A 21,771-nucleotide genomic window follows, 5' to 3' on the forward strand; every position below is an offset into this window, starting at 1 on the left:
TGTTGCTTGCGCGGTCGCGGGCGCCGCCGCCGCCGCGGCCGCGTGCACCCAGGTCCGCTCGAGGGGCGGGGTCTGGGCGGGGCGGGGACGGGAGCCGCCCCCTCGGCGTGCGGGCCCCGCCCCTCTCTCCCTCCTTCCCCAGCGGACCGCAATGATTTAGAAGTTCAGGAATCCCACGTGACGTCACCGGGGGGGTGATGTAATGCACTCTAAATAGAATGTATTGTAATCTTTGCTCAGTCCAACGTGGTCCCTTCACCCGGGCTCGGCTCTTGCCTTCTCCACACTTGTTTGGTAAGTTCCTAAAAATACGGCGCGGCCACTTCTGGGGCTTTTGCATTTAGCCGCTTTCGCTGCACTTGCCGCGCGAGCCGACTCGGGAGCGTCCTTGTTTGCAGGGGTTGGTTCTCCACTGCAGCCGCGAGGTTACTTGGTCCAATGGGCAGGTCACAGGGCAAGGAGTAGGGAGGATGCGATGCATTTTTTTTTCCCCTTGATTTGTGTTTGTAAACACTTTGGCGGATCAGAGGGAAGTCCGGCCCCAATTGCTGGCGGACTGTGGAGTTGTGCTGTGTCCTGTAGCCACCCAGAGACCCCACGCCGTGTCCGTCCGGGAGCGCGTCTCGGTGGTTGCTGCGCCGTGCGACTGGAGGGATGCTAGTGGAGCCAGCGCCGTGTCCGACCCAGTGTGCGTGCGTGTATGGGAGCGCGCGTGAGTTTCCCTGACACGGGGAACAGTTATGAATCGGGGGTGTATGTTTGCCTCCAGAGCCCTGGCAAGGTGCGGAACCCTCCAGAAGTGTGGTCAAGCGGCGGCGGCGGCGGCGGCGGCAGCAGCAGCAGCAGCAGTGGCGGCAGCAGCAACAGAGACTACGAACCAAGAGCCTCCCCCGCGTCCCCAGTTTCTCAGTGATCAGCGGAACCCCGGAGAAAGTTTGCAAACTTCCAACTGGTGCGGCAAAGACGCCGGGTCACCTAGGGGCGGCCAGGCGAGTGAGCAGGGGGCTCGCTCCCCCGCCGGGTGCCGCTGCCACCTCTGAGACCAGCTGCGGGCTGTAGCTGGTGGGCGCGCGCCCGGGGAGGGGCGGTTGCCCTTGAAGGGCACTTGACTTTCGCTCCAGGCGCTCCAGCTCGAGAGTGCTCCAGGCCCCCTGGCCTTCACGCCTGCAGCCGCCTCCCGCCTCCGACCCTTCCAGCTGGCACTGTTACCTCTTCCGGGCTGCCGCCCCAAATGACAGCTGGGGCCCGAGCCGCGCTGTGCACAGGCGGTTCTCAGCACCCTGCGATGGAGCCTGCCTTGGAGCCCGATTCTCCACCGAACCGCTTCAACTTTTCACAAAGTTCTTAGAGGGTTGAGACAAGAAAGAACCGAGAGAGTCTTCTCCTACTCCCCAACTCCACTACTTTAAAGGAACTATATCACCTATATCCCGCTTTCTTTTTTTGGGGGGGGGAGTGTCAGAGATTTATTTCCAGGAGGTGTCTAGTAGAAAAAGCTTCCACTTTCCCTGAACGAGTGTCGCCCCCACTTGATGCTGGTTCAAAGCTGGGAACTGGAGTGGGCTGCTTGTACATTTCGTTGTCAGAGTCTGCAAAGCTTGTTTGGTTTTTTTATTTTTCCCTCTCCCTGACATGTGTCAAAGAATAAAGGCTGGCTACAGGTCCATTACGTCATTCTGCAGGCCAGTAAGTGTTTGATTAAGGGCTTCAGATACTCAAGGGTTCAGGGGCTCAGAATGCTGACAAAGCAACTCTGCTTTCGTCCCCCCACCCCCACTCCTGCTCAATTGAGGGTTCCCTGGACACCATTATTGCCCTCTCTCCCCCGACCCCTCCTCCTCCATCTCTCCTCCGCCCACCTCGTTATCACTGGCCTGCCCCCGCCTTTTACAGTTTCCCTCAGGGGGAATGTTGTCCCAGGAGTGAGCTGAAGAGCTTCTGGTGTCTGAGTGCAGTACCTGATGAGCGCTCAATCTGCCCTTTTCTATTATTTAAGAAAGGCACTGCCCAGGCCCCCTTTTCCCGGGCGAGAATGCTCAGCCTAGATAGAAAAACCCCTGGAAAGGTTTAGAGACCTTATATGTTAATACCGTGTCCCTGAGGCGACTTAGGAAAGCAACACACCCACCGCTAAGAGCCCAGAGTCCCGGGAACCGCGCAGCCCTAGGGGAAAGATGAACGAGCTGAGCTGACTAAATCAGGTTTAGCGGAAAGGATCTAGATTAGACGTTTAATTTCCAAAGTGAGGGGATGTGTCTGAGAGTCGAAAGCACCATACAATACATTGCTGCGTGTGGTACTTTCTTGTTCTCAGCCTTGAGTTTCTATGTCTGCAGAGGAAATTAAATGCCCAATTTACAGAACTGAGTTAGACTCTTCCCCACTTGCCCTTTAAATCAACACCAGCCGCGACAACACCACTGTGTGTGACTTGATGAGGGGACAGAGAGTGAAAACTTCTGGGGATGAGTGAAGGATGATAGCGGGAATAAACAAACTCAGGCACAAGCTTTTGGCTGGAGGGGGACGGGGACTTGGGCACTCTGATTTGGTGGAGATGAGGGAAGCTAAATAAAGGACATTTTATGTTCTAAATAGGTGGCATTACTTGAAGAACACATGTTTTGTTATAATTAGATCTCCTTTCTCCAGCCTGCTCTAGCTGCAGAGCTTTGTGAACTCCTGACTGGAGACTGATTGACACCCCTTCCTCAAGTTTGTGGCGGTATTTATTATTTATTCACATCTAGAGATGAAATAGTATAACTCCCTCTGCAATGCATGGGCATTGAAAATGTTAAACTTCTTGTTTGTGATGCAGAGACCTAAGGGGAAAATGGCCGGGTCATGGGCCCTGGAGAGTGTGATTAATGATCAGTGATTTAGTGATCAGTGATTAGTGGTTTTATTCAAACTGTTACCTCTGACCAGAAGCACACATCAGAGGATTAACAGGCTCTTTAGATAAATGCTCATTAGTGGAAGGGGAAAAGCACAGATAATAGGCGTGCACCCAGGGACAACTTTGGAAGAAAATCATTCCCGTCTTCAGAATAATAAGCTCTATTAACAGAAAGCCCTTTTAATTTAAAACTTGCTTTTATCTTGTAAATCAAAGTTAGATGTAAAAGTTTGTAGTGCCATTATAACCTAAATTTTCCCATATCCACTAGATGTGGATTATCCCAGTAGCGATATTTTTTTTTATTTAAATAAACAATTGGACCTTCAGAGTTGCTGAACCCTGACAAGCTTAGCTCCCAGGGTTGGAAGGTGTCCCCCCTTTAGGGATGGAGATTGCACTTTGCTAACTAGATGGCGCACTGCTATTTGGTGTTCTGTGCTGCAGAGGAGTACAGCGAGTAGAAACTGAGCATGTAGCTGCTTGTGAGGTGTTCTCCAACACAACAAAGTTCATTCTGTGCAGGATTGAAGGCTAGACAGTTCTACAAGTTTTTAGTCACATTTTCCATGTCAGTTAAATCTAGGGAGTTGAAGGCTACTGGAAAAATTAGTCTCATTACTAAAAGAAACGTAAAGCAGGAGGTGGGGGGGGGGGGGGAGGAGAAGGTACCAGAGTCTATGAGCTACCTCTGAGCTGCGGAGTGATTGAAGTAGCAGGTCTGTTCTCCTTTTAGCTAAGAGCTAGATCACAGTCTTCTGGTCTGGAATACTGAGGCAAGTACTCAAAGATTTGTTTCCTTTTTGATCTTGCTGGTCAAAAGAAGTTCCAAGAAAGAAGGGAAATTTTTTGATCTGGTGACTACAGGAGGCAACACGGCGTGGAGGTTTTACTCTGCCAGCCATGGTAAGAGCACACTCATGTCTGTGGGCAGCAAAAGCACTTCATAACAGTCGAGAACAGCCTTCTAGTTTCACAGATAGGACTTGGGAATGGCTTCTTATTTTGCATTTGTATGTGGTTTTTATTAGGATCCTGAGATTGGTAGGGTTTTGTGTAAGGGTGTGTGTATGTGTGTGTGACCTTCATTTCTGGATTAAAATATGTTCTCAAGCCTGTGAACTGCTGTAGGGAAGCTATGAAGAACAGTAAGCAAGGTGTCAGGTAAAAGAAATAAGAAATCCTCTCTTCAGAAAGCTTTCAGGAGTCACTTTAATGAGTACTTGAGTTTTAGCAAGGAGGCTTTCTTTGAAAAGAAACCTAAAGACTAAAGAGAAAACACAGCAAAGCAAAATTCACTTCCGCACTCAAACTTAGATGCAGGCTCCCCCAAAGAAGGAGGCTGTTGGTTAAATATCAGTTTGACTTTAGTTTGAAAACTCAAAGATAACTCACTGCCTTCTCGTATATTTTTTTTCTCATTTTTTGTTTCTCGCATCATTTTATATAAATTTGTTATTTTAATTCCTTATTTTTGTATCAATTTTTATTTTCAACTCTACTCAGAGTAAATATATTTATTCAATTGATAATATCTCCAAGTCAGATATTTTTTTAATGTAAATGGCTGAATTACCTGTCAGGCAGAAGTCAGTTGTGAACTTATTGGCTTTGGCTTTTTATACTGAGCAGTCAGGCAGGCAGCTTATTAGACTGATCCTGAAAAAAAAAAAGGAATCCACGCCTTTATTTCTATCATGCTTTGATGTTTCAGCTTTTGAATAGGAGGTGAAGTAAATGGTAGACTGTTAGATGTTTTTCCTGTATAGCTTTTCAGTTGCAGAATATTTTTATTATAACTTTCTGCCCGTTTCTCACACCTGCATGCTCCAAACGCTTCAGAGTTTCCCCACTGCAATCCGAACTGATGTCACAGCCCTAGTCTCCCCATTTCCTACCGTGGTTTACTTTTTAGAAATGATAAATCATCGGCGTGTTCGTCTTCAGTTGGACATTGTTTTGTTGGAGTCTGATGGTCCCTGCATCCTCCAGATGTGAACTTTATCTGTGCGGTTGCTTTGCTTCTGGTTGTGCTGTTAGACTGAACTTAGGATTTGAGTGGTCTTATTATTTTATTCATTTTTTTCTTTTCCCTTTCAAAGCAATGCTGTTAGTCACAAAATTAATGTGATCAAGGCTGGTGTTTCCCATCTATATGCTGCGTTTGCTGCTTGCAAATTGGATTTCTAAGGCAATTTAAGATCTCTTTTTTTAGAGGCTGCTTTCTTGGATGAAGCCGGACAATGATCTCAGTCAATTCATTATCTTGTCCAGTTTGACTGCCGCTGTGTTATGGGAATCAACTAAGGGTTTTATAAATTAGAGCTTAAACCTCTAAATTGAGGACTATTTTCAAATTCTGTTTAAGAAAAATGATACCGTTGAGATAAGGAGACTAACAGAGGGCAGTAGCCTTGAATATTTAAGCCTGGGAGATAAAACCTCACAAAGAACCTCTTCCTGCCACTATTTGTGAACTAAATGAACTATTTTGTCACAGTGCTTTATGTAGGAAGGCTGGTACTTAAAAGATGACTTCATGTAATGTTTTTACCACAGAATTATTAGATTTAGTAATAAAGAAAAACAAGCAATATTTTTAAAATACTTATTAGTATTAGTTCTGTAGCTGAGAATCACAAACGAGGAATTCAACGTTAGAGAGTTTTCAGAAAGATAGAAGGCTTCTTAGGATTTTCCAAAGAGTGATAGCACTCTCCCAAAAACACCAGGGAAGTCTGTGAGAAAAGTTCCTGGGACTTTCAAAGAATTCTCAGAGTTCAGGGAAAATTGCTGAATGTCTGTGATGTGACATGAGGTGCCAGTTTACTTTTCCTACAGGTTCAATCTATGGTCTCCTCCCCTTTTTAATCTGAAAATGAATAAATGCACTGATTTAAATTGATTTTTTTCTATTCCCTTAAGGTTCACATTTCTAATCTCTGCCCCCCAAATTAACAAGAATGGAAAACTACCATGTTGGTATTTGACTTGACCTGATCCTGAAGGGAATGAAAGGGTCCCTTTTTACTCAGTCTAGAAACTTGGATGGTGGGTAGAAACCAGTAGCTTGGCCGGGCGGTGGTGGCGCACGCCTTTAATCCCAGCACTCGGGAGGCAGAGCCAGGCAGATCTCTGTGAGTTCAAGGCCAGCCTGGGCTACCAAGTGAGTCCCAGGAAAGGCACAAAGCTACACAGAGAAATCCTGTCTCGAAAAACCAAAAAAAAAAAAAAAAAAAAAGAAACCAGTAGCTGTATATAGATGTTGGATCCAGGAAAGAGCATCCTGGTCAACCTCTCCAGTGAGTAGAGGAGACCCTACAGCCTAGTTACAGTCCTTATCTTATCGAAGGCCCATGCCAGAGAGTGGGAACCATGTCTGAATGTCTGGTCCCTGCTTTCAGCTCAGAATTCTCTTTCTGCCAGGCAGGCTGCCTAAATGCCCCTGTCAGGGACCTGTACAGCAGAAGCCAAAGCTTTGGAAACTTCCTTCTTTTCAAGCCTTGTCACTGACAACCTTTCAAAGATAAATTTTTAAAATTGACTTGACTGCCTGACCAGACAAAATGTAGTTTCTAGTCTATATTTGCATATGTATATGTATGAAATGCTAGTTTTCCTAATATTGACATTTGAAATTGATTTTTTTAACCTTAAAGTCTTCTTCGTGATGATATTAAGCCTTACAAAACTATACTATTGAGATTTCATTTGAGAATACACACTGGATAGAACTCAAATGGTTAAAAAGGCCATCTCAGAGAGTGAAACAATGTCATTCTTTTCTTGTCCTCATCATCTTTAAGGTCAGGGTCTGAGAAAAGCCTTGAAGTTTATATTAATTATCATTCTGGTGAACAGATCCAGTGCTCGGCTCACTCTGGCTCATTTATTTTTGCTGGGCACCCATCTGCAGTACATTATGTTTTCCGAGTCAGCTTAGGAGTGAGTTTGGAGGTAAATACTATTCTGTGCAACGTGAGTTGTCTGGAAGCATGTTCTTTGGGTTTCATTGGCAAGACTTGACTACTTATAACTAACAGGAATAATTTTTAGCAGCGCAGAGGACTCCAGAGCCGTGGGCATTTTCTTTCTGAGTTAGGCTCTGCTGCCATTGGATTGGAGAACAGGAGTATCTAAACAGAAAAACCTGAATGCATGCACTGTGTGTATCGTTTGGCTTGACCCACGGCTTTCCTTTCCAGCCCTTTGCATTTTACATCAGAATCCAGGCCTCTTTCATTCTTTTATTACACCGAGGAGCCCCTATGTTGCAGGCATGATTTCCCAAATGTAACACATTTTGGCTAATTTTATGCAACTCTCTCTGCTGGCTTCCCAAGGGGGAAAACGGGCAACAATAATAACAACAAGAATCTTTGTTTTTATTTAAATTAGCTGACTATTAGAAAACAGACATTTAATTTCCATTTGGCCAATTTGGTGGGACCATGCCACTTCCTCAAAACTGGATTTTTCTCTTTGAGTAAGCCTGGCGTCTAAAAGCTCAGGTTTCAACTTTTGCAACCCAGAGAACAGAAGGCACCGGGGATAAAGTCCATTTCCACCAGGGTACTGAGGTGTGACACGGTGAAAGTTAGGAAGAACCCGATTGGCCTCACTGCAAGGACAACACCGTGACTCGGTCAGAGTGGAAAACAACAGTGTTATGAGTTCTGAGTCAAAAGCAGCTCTCAGGATGCTGACAACCTCGGGTGTCAGTAGGTCTGGTCTGTCTGGTCTAGTCTGGTCTGGTCTGGTCTGGTCTAGTCTGGTCTTTTCTTTCTTCTGGGGGCCCCATGAATGGTAAGCATGCACCTTTTATCACTGAGCTGTACCCCCCCAGGTCCAGGGTCATTTCTCTGCTGAAATGTGGCAAAAAGTTCTCTTCCTCCATTCTTTGCATTGACTTCACGTTAATGTTTTGCTAGATTTCTTTTTTATATCCATCCTTTCAGACTACTGTGCACTCAGGAGTAGCCCCACAATGCTACCTCACAAATGCGTACACAACAGAGAGCAGACTCTTTTTCCATAGGTAACTCAGCTATCATATCTGAACTTTGAAGAAACAATTAGTGAGACAAAATAGAGAAAACCATTTGGCAGTCAGAGGTCCTATCCATCATTCCTGGCGTTCAAAGCGAGGCTAGAAAACCCCCCAAGTTGCACCCAACTTGTTGGATTGTGCTGCCTCTGTTTCCTCTATTTTGAGACAGGGACTCACTGTGAAGCCCAAGTTGACCTCCAACTCCAGATTCTCATGCCTCAGTTTCCCAGGTACATTCAGGTTTGTGCTCCCTAATCCAGCCACTTTCCTCATTTATGTTAAAAGAGCTAGCTAGAGGAGGGCATTCCAATAGGAAAGGCAACTGATGTTGTGTGAATTGTAGGGAAGAAGCCACATTAAAAAAAAAAAAGGGAGTTCATTTTAATAACCATTTGGCCCAGTATATCTCAAATATTATCATTTCAAATTTTAACATATAACCAATATATCAATGCAATAGTTTACTTTTTTTTTTTTTTTTTACTTTTTTGGTATTAAGCCTTTGAAGTCTGGGATGTATATTACCATATCAATTTTGGATAGCCACATGTCAAGTGCTCAATAGTCATGTGTGGCCAGTAACTACCACGTCAGACAATGCAAGTCTGTACATGGCTCTAAATCATGGCAGCCCAAGGGACCCACCTGTGACACTTACAAAAAAAAATAACCCACAGGCTTCCTCTAGGCTATTCCTGCTTGATTGACTTGGGGTGGGGCTGGGCCTCTGTGTGCTTATAAAGACCCTCAAGAGTTCCTAATGTGCAGTAAAACTAGAGGGCCTGAGTTCTGACTGATCCTTAAAGAATCCTCTGTAAGATTCCATGATTCTACTTAAGGAAAGAGACTGCAAGGAAGTCTTCATTCAGTCTGGGGGCAGCGAGCAGTGGATACAGGAATGCCCCCACTTTACAAAACGAATTTAAGAAAACATAATTAGGGGATGTTGAGATGGCTCAGTCAGTCAAGGGGCTTGTCACCTGTCCTGACCGCCTGAGTTCGATTCCCAGAGTGCATGCAATAGAAGGAAAGAACCCATTTTGCAGGTGGACTTCCACATGCATGTGGTAGCATGTGCACATCCATAAACACATGAAATAAATGAACAAACAAATACATGGGGAAATTAACATGGAAACACGGTGGATGAAATGAAACTCTATAGAATGACTCCTTTAGAGGTGATTCTAAGAGCTGGACGTGAGCTCTGTTATATATAAGACTTGAGCCTGTAGAGAACAACGTGCTTCCCCGAATTCCTTAGCTTTAAGATTTGTTTACATGCCACTCACAGAAAGCCTGCATTTGGGAGAAGTTCAAGATCCCCACAGTTTGCTCATTTGCCAGCTTGCTTTCCTGTCCCTGGTACTACTTGCCTGTAGCTGTTTTGGGAGGGAAAATCTTACTTCACTGGAGACATCTGGATCCCTTAGAGTTTCTTTTCTTTAAGCCTTTAACAAGCTTTGTGTTACTGCCTGGACCAAAGTCACTCAGGGCGAGATGTTAATTATCATCCCTCGGACTGAAGGCATTCATCCTATTTGTCACCCTCGAAAATATTTTAAGATGCAGTTTTTCTCGACAAACACTGGAACATCTGATAATATATAGCTGTGTGTATTTTCACACCCGTGTGTTTTTATATGATTTCAGTACATGCATCCACTATAGGATGCAAAGATTAAAAGTAAGAACCCTCAAGTTCTTCACACGGCTGTCTTGTGGAGTCCACAAGCAGCATTGCCTGTGGGGAGGAGGAGAGACCCTGTTATCCATCCCTTGTGACGTCACGTTGCTGAGAACCTCTGCATTTCCAACTTCCTGAGTCATTTCTTTACCCCGGACTCCCTTTCCTCATCTGCAGAGCTGTCAATATCTAAATTTGTGTCTTTTGGATCACCTGCTTTTAAAACGTGTCTTGAAGCCATTGGAAAAATTCAGCCTCTAATTACGAACACATAGCTTCCACCCTGTTTTATTGACAGAGACACTGAGAAATTGATAAGGCAATCACTTCTCTGCTCATCGTTTACATGGGTGAACAGAACAAGAAAGGACCTTGGAGTTATGAGTGTCATATCACCTAAATATAAGCCTTACTCTGGATGGCCTGCAGTGTTATTATAAAGACAAGAACAATGGCAATGGCCCAAAGCAGTGGAAGCTCCACACCTGCAGGCCAGCCAGAGTAATTTAGTCAGTTTCTCATTTTGCACTTTAAGGGTTTCTGTGCTTATAAACTCCCTAGTTTCAGGCTGTATGTACCTGGAATGATTAACAAATACATAAATGTATACTAACTTCCTGACATGGAATCTATCCTAAAAGTTGCAGTGAAATATCTGCTGCAAACCTGTGTTTGGGTTAGTTTCTAGGGCAAACCTTCTCTCAGGCTACTTTGTGATCCACAGAAGTGTGTGTGTGGATAGATGTTGAGATTAACAATACCGGTCTCTCAACTGTTTGGCGGACTGAAGGTAAAGGTCTCTAGCTATCCATTGAGTAAGACATACTCTAGTCTGGTTCCCTAACTGTGCTTAATAAACACTTCAGCTCTCACCGTGTGCCATCTTCACACTTGGTCTGGAGCCACCTGCTTTTGAGATCTGGGTTTTGTGTTCTCTTAACAATATCAGTAGTCAGGGTGTGGCCATGGGGGTCTTTGTATGCCTGTATCATCAAGGGGCGAGGTATACATTGTAATCAACACTGGGATTTGTGATCAATGCCAGGGGGCAGTTATCCTATATTGTAGCAGGAACCTTAAAAGTTCTTATTAATAAAATCAAACCTGAGGCCAGTTATTGGGATGAAGTGCTGGAAGATCAGAGAGACAGAACAAGCCACAGCTTCCTCACCTGGCCAATTCCTCAGGTGATCTTGTTTCCTCAAACTGGATGCCTCTCAGCTGAACTGTGCTGCTCAAAGTCTAAAAGCTTAACCAGCCAAATGCTTCTAGTTTCTGGTCTTCACGCCGTATATACCTTTCCTTTCTACCATCACTCCCTAGCATTAAAGGCTCGCTTTCTAGGATTAAAGGCGTGAGTCACCATGCTTGGCTGTATCCTTGAACACATGGATTTCTGCCTCTGGAATGCTAGGATTAAAGGTGTGAGTGCCACCATTTTCTGGCCTTTGCATCTAGTGGCTGTTCTGTCTCTGACCCCAGATAAGTTTATTAGGGTGCACAATATTTTGGGGAAAACAATACTACCATACTATATCTTTTGTTAAGCATTATGTTAAAAGTTAAAACAACTTCTCTCTCTCTCTCTCTCTCTCTCTCTCTCTCTCTCTCTCTCTCTCTCTCTCTCTCTGTCTCCCTGTGTGTGTGTGTGTTTATGCTTATATAAAAACTGTATGTAAATAAAATTCTTAGATATCGAGGACTAATATGTTACTAGGGCATATTCTTGCTTGTGAACACACTTATCATCTGTTTCTGTCTTGTTTATCTGGGACAAGGTCTCAGTGCACGGCCCAGGCTGGCCTTAAAACTTCCTTGAACTCAGATTCCCCCACTTCAACATCCCCTTCCCCCAAGCACTGGGACTACAAGCCTACGCCATCATGCCAGGTACCATCATCTTTTGTTAGGATGCCTGTGAATAAAATGGTCCCACTTTTTAGGACAAGTCTACTTGCAATGTTGGGTTAGGTGCACACGGTTGATGAAAAGATATTGCTGCACTAAAGGAATCACGATCACATTGAAAACGTCCTCCTTCTTAAAGGCAGCCTGCTTTAGCACACACTGTTTACAATGTCATCTTCTCATTTGCAACGCCAGATGACTAACAACCACCGTTCTTCGTGCTGGGCTCCATGGACGTCATAGGGTTGATGGTGCACGGAATTTTGGCACCATGAAGCAGCGTATAATTTGAAGTTGTACTTTTTGCTAAATACCCATGCTAATCCCCAAGCCATTCAAAACATTAAAAAACCCAAACAGCAATGTCTGCTGCTTGGGTGGAGGAAGTGCTAGGAGACAAGTACACTGTTCCTTTTTTTTTTTTCAATGTACATTTACAAAAACCAGGGAGAAACCTGCCCCCCCCCAAAAAAAACATAACCCAATATGCCCTCTGGAAGGAACATTTTTAAGGCAGACAGCTTAACCCTTAAACACTGGCTTCATTTTTATTCTTTCCAGGAAAGAAACACCTTTTTTTTAAAAGCACAAAATCTCTTGTATCTTTAAAAGGAAGGCCGTAAAAGTGAGTTGTATGGGTGGTTTAGATTTAATATTTAACATGTATTTGAAGAATTCTATTTGGGAAGACTTATATTCTTTTGATTAGTTTTAGTTATTTATGTATATTTTTAAAAAACAGAAGCTTTAGAGAATATCATTGAAACTGGTGGAACAGTACACTTAAAAATGCTTAAGGTTGTGTTAAGTATATTTACCTCAGTTATACAGAAGGGGGGACAAAGTTTGTTTGTACCTGTCACATACATAGGGTGACAGAATGTATAGAACATTTGGTCCATGCTAGGTGTAGTGGCTTTGATGTTTTAACAGGAAGGTAAAAAAAAAAAAATCTAAAGAGAATTTTTGCCATTTCAGACTAATGCAGAGCCCGTGTGTGTGTGTGTGTGTGTGTGTGTGTGTGTGTGTGCGCGTGTGTGTGTGTGTGTGATACAATTTGGAAATGCAGGAGTTGTAAGCATCCAAGAGTCAGACACAGCACCAAATGCCTCCTTTCTGGAGACTGGCTTGGATCAGGGTATGCCCTGTGTATTGAGAGCTCAGTGACTTACTTCGGAAAACAACCTTTCTCCTTGATTGGTCACTTTTGTTTGGGTTTACTTGGTTGCTTTTCTTAGCACCAGGATCAATGAGGGAAGTCAGCTGTGGTGGCTTTGTGAGTTATGACAGGGACCAGAACCTCATTCCTCACAGGGACACTGCCGTGTGAGAAGATTCTCCCGGGACAGTGCGGAAATTGAAAGTTCTGAAAGCTGAGCCTGTGTGGAAGGGCACAGTGAACTGGAGTGTTTGCCAGGGAAAGGACAGGGCACAGGCTGGTGTGGGACACAAAGAGCACTGTGTGCGTGCGTGATGAGCACCGTTTCCCGACTTCAGAAGGCAGTGGGAACTGCAGAAGGGAAGTTGGCAATTGCCGACCTTTAAATACTCAAGCAGAGCTCGCAGCCAGTTTCAGGAACATGGCTCACTGGCACCTGCTCGAAGAAACCTTGTGGTTCCAGAAGCCACAGGCTCTAAAGTTAAAACCTCTGGGCTCAGTGACACTTTAGGGTCTTCCTCACACTCTAGTCACAGGAATATTTTAACCTGAAACTGCCGTAATCAAATATGAGCAGCTTCATGAGGTCCAACCGTGTGTGTTTGTGAATATATTACATGTGCAGTGGGTTCTTTCTCTTCATATTCATTTAACCCCAAGAGGATCAGACATATTTGAAAAAATATGCATCAGTACCAAACACGTGGACATTTTTCAAAAAAAAAAAAGTTGTTATGATTTGGATCTTCAATATTACCCAAAGACCATGGATTAAAAGCAGGGCCCCAGCCTGCGATAGTGTTAGAGGATAATGAGGGGAGCCTAGGAGAAGGATGTTAGGTCACTGGGAGCACCATCGCATAAACAACTTGGCTCTGCCACATGCTTCAAACCACAATGAACTGTCCCACCTCGGGCCCCAAAGCACAGGAACCAACTGATCTAGGACTGAAGTCTCTGCAACTAGGAGGCAAAGCACAGCCTCTCTCTCTCTCTCTCTCTCTCTCTCTCTCTCTCTCTCTCTCTCTCTCTCTCTCTCTCTCTCTCTCTTTTGGAGACAGGGTTTCTCTGTGTAGCTTTGTGCCTTTCCTGGAACTTACTCTGTAGCCCAGGTGGGCCTCGAACTCACAGAGATCCACCTTCCTCTGCCTTTCTCATTTTAAGTTGTTTGCTTTGGGTATTTTGTCATAGGAACAGAAAACTGAGGATCACGGGAGTGTTACAATGGCTTGTGTAGCATTTACTTTGTGTTAAGCATTATGAGTAGTCTAGAGACAAAGAATATAAGGAAATCCATAGGCTGTGGACACATGCTGTGCCATTGTATATACAGGACAGGAGCATCTGAGGATTTGGGTGTTTGCAGGTAATCTTGGTACCACGGGGCCAGTCTCTTAGGTATATTAAAAAATGGCTGTCAAGTTAAAGTCATGATGAGTTAATGAACATATGCTAATATATATAATCAAGAATGACTATTTAACAGTAGTTAGAACTATCAGTATCTAAATGCTTCTTTGTGAGATCAACTGTCTGTTTACCCAAGAACCACTATTAAGACTTTGGAATTTGCCCTATTTACTAATTTATTTGCATGTGTGTGTGTGTGTGTGTGTGTGTGTGTGTGTGTGTGTGTGTGCATATTTATGCAGATGTGGTAACACAGGGCAAGAGTTGGGGTCAGAAGACAATTTGTGGGAGTCAGTGTTCTCCTTCCACCTTGTGAGTCCCAGGGAATCTAACTTATGTCATTCAGGCTTGGCAACAGCCTCAGCCAGTAAAGTCCCCCATTTTTAGGACTTTTAAAGTAACTTAATGTAAAATATATTATTAGTGTGACATACTACTGCATGGTAGAACCTGTAGCATGGTATTTCCCTTCCTAGCTCATGGGTAAAGAAGCCAAAATGCACAGTGCTTAAAGGTACGTGGAGTCCTGGACAACGCACATGCACGTGTTACTATAATTCCTTCCCTTCCTCCTGGCATTTCTCTTCTCTTTATCCTTTCTCTTTGCCTGTGTGCTGCACACATACTTGAAATCACAGCAGGTGTGCCTGGAAGAAGAGCCTAAACCCATGAGGGAGGCACTGGGAGCGATGCTGGTTGTCACCAATTCTTTGAGTATGCTAAAAATAAATTTCTTCCATCCCCCAGAAAATCTTGGAGCAAGTTGTTAAGAGTCCACATCTTAGAAGTTAAGGACAAAGCTTGTGAAACTTGCTACTGTCTTTATTTTGTCCTTGAATTTGTCTCCAGGATTTGTGAAAAGGCAACCCCAAGCTTTTACCTTATGAAGAAGAAGTTTTATCCTATGATAGTTTATCACTCTGGCATGCTTAACAATTATTGTTTTTTCTATGCTAATAGTTACTGACAAGGACAAAAGCCACCAGTTTTCATAAATACATACATATATATCAGACTGATCATAGATGTTTCAGGAGGAGAAGAAAAAAATTCAGATTTTCTAGTTGTAGATGGACAGTCCACAGTGTGTAGGCACCACCTCTGTTTCCCATTGTAGGAGGAAGATCAAACTCTGCATTTCAAAATCACATCAGGACAAAGGATAAATAACAGTTAAAACCCCTAGAGTTGGGTCTGTGCTTCATTGCTAGAGTAATTGCCTACTGTATTCGAGGCTCTGAGTTTGATCCCCAGAAATAAGAAGATAAAAAAGGTGAAATGCCCAAAATGGATGGTCTTTGATTACAGGAAGTGGGGGTACTGGTTGCCCAAGGCTGAGGTAGGCTTGGGAGATTATAGGTGACATATAAAGGATACATGGGTTTCTTTAGAGGTTCATGAAGGTGTTCTGGGGCAATCATGATAGTTGCACACATTTGCGAATTTTAAGGTCATTGGAGTATGCACTAAAGTTTATCAGTGAATTTCATGATTTATGAGTGATTTCTCAATAAACTTGTTAAAGAATGACAACACATCGTGGAGGAAAATAGAGGATGCTCAATTCAGTTGAGCTGTATCCTCAATAGGGTGTTTTGGCATTAGTACTTCTTTTGTATTGACATGAATACATCAAGGTGAGGAACAGAGAAATGTTGGTAAAGTCATTACCGACCTCATTAACAGGAAGGGCTGACTACCAACAATCTTATCGTTTGTCTCATGTGGGTCCAATCCATGCATAGCACCCTGGACACCTTGCCACACCCATTTCAGTGATGGCTGCTACTGTTCCCCGCACCCACCTTCTTTTACATCAGTGATGTTGCCTCTTTCCTTGGAAGACATGAATGTGTCATCACCAAGTCTTCTGGACTTCACCCACCGTGTCCCTTTTCCTTCTATCCCCCACCTCTCTCAGCACCTTTTATGCACTGAGAATTCAGGGGAATGGGGTTATTTAACCAAGTCTTCCCTGAACAAGCTTTCTCATGCCATCTACCATGTCAGCCTTCACAACAAACCTATCAAAGAGCTAGAATGACCCATTTCATAGATGAAGAAAGTGAGGCTCCTCAGTTAAGGAGCTTACACTATGTAACAAAACCAGTAAATGGACAAGTTGGGGCCTGGAGCCAGTTGTGTCTGGTTCCTGAGTATACATTTTTTTTTTTCCATTCTGGGTGCCAGATGAATCTTCCCAATGAGTGGCTCAGTACATCTCCACTCCCTCATCAAAAGCATCCTGTTTTAAGGATTGTAGGCTAGCCTAGATTCATCCCTGTGGCCTCTTCCCAGATTCAAGCCAGGGTCATAGTAAGCTGTGGTTTGTGTTGGATGACATTTGCTATATTCAAATCATCCCCTCCCCTGTAACATCTGGTACCCTCCTTCAGCACCGTCCAGCATGCAATGCACACCCCCCCCATGCCCACCACCCCCACGTACTTAGAGAAGCACCTCTCTTCAAGACCATCAACCATTGTTATTTTCTGATCTCCCAACTGAAAATCTGATACTTATGTAGTTCCTTATTGTTCTGGTCTGCTTGTTGACTTGTTTATACACCCAGGGGTTCACATAGTCCAGACTGTCCTTGAACTCACTAGGTAGGCCAAACTGGCATTGTGATCCTCCTGCTTCTACCTCTCAAGTGTACGGCCACACCTGGCTTCCTATGTGTTAAAAAAAAAAATGTGTATTTTATTAGGCTTATTTTTGTGTTTGCAGTAAATTCCTTCCCTTAGATTTGAGCTCGATATCGATGCCTGCTGAATCTCTCAGATTAGATTTTCCTCCCAGGCCTCTGTATGCAGTAAATGGTTACCCAGAACGTGGAGTAGGTAGTTCATTCATGTTGAGTGAATTGATTAAACAGACACTTGCATCTTATAGTCCTGAATTTTCTCCCACTAGCATAATTTTCTGCCACCAATGCTTGCTGTGGGCCGAGGGGGTGGTGGTGGTGGTGGTGGTGGGGGTGGTGGTGGGGGTGGTGGGGGGGGGTTGGGGGGAGGGAGGTGAGCCGGCCTAGGAGACTCTTTAGTGCTGTTGACAAATGTTCCTTCCTCACCATTATTTATAAAACAAACAAACAAACAAACAAACAAAAACAAAAAGAAACCAACTCTAAGCTTAAAGAACCATTAGACTAGGGAAGTAACTCAGCCGCACAGCTTTTGCTGAGCATGTACAAGGCCCTGGGTTCTAACCCCAGCATAGCAAAGAGGGAGAGGAAGAAAGGGGGAGGCAGAGGTAGATAGACAGATGTGGGGAGACAGAGATCTAAAAGTAGGGGCACAGTGTTGATCATATCAACTCCCACCATCCTCTGGAAGTATGGATCTCTCTGTTTCACACTTCCTTGTATGCCTTACCTGGAAAAGAACCCAATATTTGGATGGTTTTAATCACAATACCGAGACATTTAAAATACTGCTTTCTTCACTTAAAAATCTACCGCAGACATTTTTTCATGTTGTTACACTGTTTTGAAAACTGTGATTAGCACGCTATCCCATGGAGTCACTCTACCATAATTTCTTAACCATCCCCTATGGACTGGTAAGTCTGCTGTGGATTTTTTTTTTGAACAAATCTTTAAAAATACAGGATCAGTCTTTTGGCAAGGGAGATGTGTGCTCTGAAGATTTTCATCTCTTTCTATTAAGCTGGTTGAAAAACAAACAAACAAACTTCTTTTAGAATTGAGCTTAGACAACGTTGAAACAGAGACCAAGTTTGTTTTGGGCACTCCTCTATACCTCTCATTCCTGCTCTCTTTGCCCTTTCCTCTGAGCACATTCTATTCCTCCCGAGTGACTGGTGTCCGGTGGCCTCTCCCAGACACAGGCCTGCCTGCTGCAAAGTCTTCTCTCTTCCCCTGAATCCCTTCTCCTAGCTGGACTTCTATCTCAACTATATCTCCCCAGAGCTTCGATGAATCTTAGTAAGATACTCAGTGCTCAATGTCCTTCCTCTGTGTGTGTGTGTGTGTGTGTGTGTGTGTGTGTGTGTGTGTGTGTGTGTGTGTGTGTAGGGTGTGGGACTGAGGCAGAAGGTTTATACTTTTTTTTTTGGAAGACTTCTGGAGATGACTATATGTGGCCTCAACAAAGTCCAGTATTGAAGGTAAACCTTTTCTTTCTTCCCCTAGAACTCCTCTATGTTCTAAGCATGTAGCAGTCAGCCAAACAGACACAATCTTTCAGGAGGTATTTATAAGTGGATCGAGTATCACAAAGTATAAGGGCTGTAAAGAAAGACAAAGCTGGGCATGAGGACAATGTGGACTCCGTGGTACTCTGTTATGGGGTAATCTGGGGCATAGAGTTCTACTAACCAGAGTCATGATTCCTGAGAGATGAGGGGCTGTGGCATATTCTAGGCTACTTTCACCAAGGCCCCTTTGTATTTGCTCTGTTTGAGGAACTGCAAGGAAGATGTGCTGAGACTGTGAGAAAAAGTGCCACATTGTGGAACATCTCCCAAACGCTGTGGGTCTTAGGCACTCATCTCAGCAGCCTGGGAAACCTTCCATGGCTGCCAGTAGGGAATCATCAAATCCAGTTTCCCTAGAAAGTCTTCACAAAGGAACAGATATTCACCTTCAAATGACGCAGTTAGTTGAGTGGCCTCCTGGTCACACCTCTTTCTTTTGAGGACTTCTTTCATGGGACTGAAGGCCACACTGTATAGGAATAAGGGTGGTGGTATGGACTGGGAATCTGTAGGAGAGATAACAGGAGTTGGATTCTGGCTCATCTTAGAATGGACAGCATTTGCTGATGGACTGATGTGAGAATGAGTCAGGGAAGATAACGAGGTTTCCAGCCTGAGACTGGAAGAAAGGAGCTGCCATTGGCTGAGATGGGGAAGATGGGGACAAAACATGCACACTCAGTTTGGGGTGTGTTACGTACGAGCTGCTGTGTGTGGCACTTAGGGAAAGGCTTGTGCTGCCGACAAATTTAAAATTGGAATCAGAGTCCTAGTTATCACAGAGCCCAACCTTATCTGACAGCACATGGACCTTTACTCAACAGGCTCCAAAATGCCAGAGTGTCAGGTCCTAGAAAGCCAAGCCTTTCTCAGCATAGGGCCCTTGCATATGCTGTTCCATCTACCTACACTTCTCTTAGATAACTTCCCAGTTTCCCCACTTTTTAACTTAACTTGGACTACTGCTACCACGACCTTTTGGCCTTATAGCGTTTATCAGTTGTCAGTTTTATATTGTTTTGTGTGGTTTTTAAGTAAATTAAAAAAAAAAAACCATAAAAACCAACCTAAAGCTCATGTTTCTCGTAGAATCTGAATTCTGCAGTGTTAGGGATCAGACATGCTTTGTTCACCTCTATTCTGCCAGTATTTGACAAATGAGTGGATGACTGTTCTTGCACCTAATTATTTCTTATCTCCCTGAAATGCACACTGGGGATTCCTTAATGTCTCACGAGCCTCTGTGAACAAACACTTCTTTCCTAGGGATTGCTGAGGAGGGACTGAATCACCCACAAAGGCTGAGTGATCACTTGACTGTGAAACTTTGCAAAGACAAGAATTTAAGGATTGTGCCAAGGTCCTATCAATATCCTCCCTCCTGTGTCCTTGTGGGCATCTTAATTGCATTTCTCTGGACACCTCTCTCCAACTCCCTAGGTACTTTAGAGTGACCTTTGACACACCTACCGCTTACTACTTGCCTCTCTATTGGGGCCAACAAGGCCAGACCTGGCGGGGAGCCTAGATGGGGGTGGGATTCCTGTGAGGGCTGAAGGGATCTGAGCCCACTACTAATGGCCTGCATTGTGAAGCTTAGAAAGCTCTTCCCCCTGCATCCTGAAGATTATTGAAAATAATTCCCCAGGGAAGAGAATTGACTTACCAGGAGAGGGTTGTTAGATTAGGAAAGAGCTCAGGGCCTTTGTCCTTGCCCAAACGGAACTATATATAAAAGACAGGATCAGTTCAGGGATGAATCCCTTACTGTTGTTAAAAAGCTAGTGTGAGATATCAGGGACATCAGAGGGGCCTCTGTTGTTTGGGAACACATACACTGTTCCCCTGAAAACATGTCTGTACATGTTCACACGTGTACACGAACAGGTTGCCGATTGTTTCATGTATAAAGATTTATCTGTGGGGGGGGAGTTTCACGAAAAAGGTTCAGTCTTTTTAGATGATGTGTGGAAGACATCCACTCAGCAGGTATACCTTGAGCATCTGTAAACCTCCACAGGGAGGGCAGTACCCGCGAAGCAGTGGTGAGGAGGAGAGAGAAAGTCCTTGCATTCATGGAACTTCAGCCATCTCCTCATCAGTAAGCTTGTTTACACACTTCAAAGCCGTTGTGAAAAAAAAGTGACTATGAGTGTGCAGTACTAGTTAGACTTTATGAGTGGCTATGATGACTAGTGCATCAATATTACTACCATTCCATTTGAAAATAAATCCCGTGTCGTTGTTACTAATTGTGAATATCTTCTATTCTCATACTACCAAAAGTGTTATTCTTACATTTTAGGCAGGCAAATTTTCTTCACTGTAATCCCGAAGAGAAGAAAAGGAACTGCGGTGCATAGTTTGGGTTATTAACAATTGTTTCAGTTAGCTGTTGCTGTGTAACAAATTACCCCGTCCTGCCCTGCAGACGGCATGTGATTATCCCAGAGTCTCTGTGGGTCATGAATCTGAGTGTGACTTCCTTGGGTGATCAGAGTCTCACAGGGCTGCAAACCAGATGTCTGCCAGGACTATAGATCTCCTCTAGCTGGAACTAGGCATGAACTACCAGCCAGCTTGCTGCAGGCCACGGAGAATCAGATCCAAACTTACTTGTCTGGTTGTTGTAAGGTTTCACACCCGCACTGGCAGTCGGTATGTGGCATTATTTCCTTACTTCTGGTGTCTTTTCATAGAGGAGGTCATTCTGGGCAGCTGGCTTCCCTAAGAATGAGCAATGGCTCCAAGAGAGACAACAGGGGAGGTAGAAGTCTCAGTCTCCTTTTGCCATTAAATCTCAGAAGCAAAATCCTACTCCACCAGCCATAGTCTTGTTCATTAGAACCAGGGCAATAGGTCTAGCCTGTACTCGGGGGGGGGGGGGGGGGGGGGGGGGGGAGACCATGTAAGTATTGACCAGAAGACAGACATGGTGAGGAGACAGTCTGTCTGCCCCAGCGTATTCGCAATAAGCATCAAGCTGCTGTTGTGTGTAGGGCGTTACTGCTGTTACACTACTAAAAATTCATGAAATAAAGGAAGTCTGCCCCAAGGTGTAACTAAGTTGTGAGCTTAGGCCAGACAAGGGAAGCTGGGGATAGGGACATTTTGAATTTCAGTTGGCACCAGTAAGGAGTCCTGATTCATTCTGATACTTCTGTCCCTGACTCATGTTTGGACATCTACAACCTCTCTGTTGAATGGAGTATTTTAAAAAATACTTTTTAAATAGTGAAATAAACACCAGTCAGTTTTTCCTGAGCAGGAGGAGCAAGAGCAGGAAATGTAGAACCTCTCCCACTTACCCGTTCTGTTGACATCCAAGCACTGCCTTATTTCCCACCCATCCCTGGAAGCAAGGCTGATGTCAATCTAAATATAACAAGGAGGAATATTCCAGGTGTGAGGAATCCTAACAATATGCAAATGAG

At 44.2% G+C, this 21,771-nt stretch overlaps 1 protein-coding gene across 1 annotated transcript in view; it reads left to right on the forward strand.

The window, feature by feature from the left end:
* The first annotated feature begins 239 nt into the window (after positions 1-239).
* The window catches only part of Creb5 (cAMP responsive element binding protein 5), a 404,708-nt gene continuing 383,176 nt past the window's right edge, over positions 240-21,771 (forward strand). Inside the window, exon 1 of the mRNA XM_052720440.1 lies at positions 240-294. The gene's annotated coding sequence lies outside the window, so the exon portion shown is untranslated. The remainder of the gene's footprint in view (positions 295-21,771) is intronic.

This window comes from Peromyscus californicus, unplaced genomic scaffold (genome assembly GCF_007827085.1).
Source record: "Peromyscus californicus insignis strain IS unplaced genomic scaffold, ASM782708v3 Scaffold_6__1_contigs__length_162567912, whole genome shotgun sequence".
NCBI lineage: Eukaryota > Metazoa > Chordata > Mammalia > Rodentia > Cricetidae > Peromyscus > Peromyscus californicus.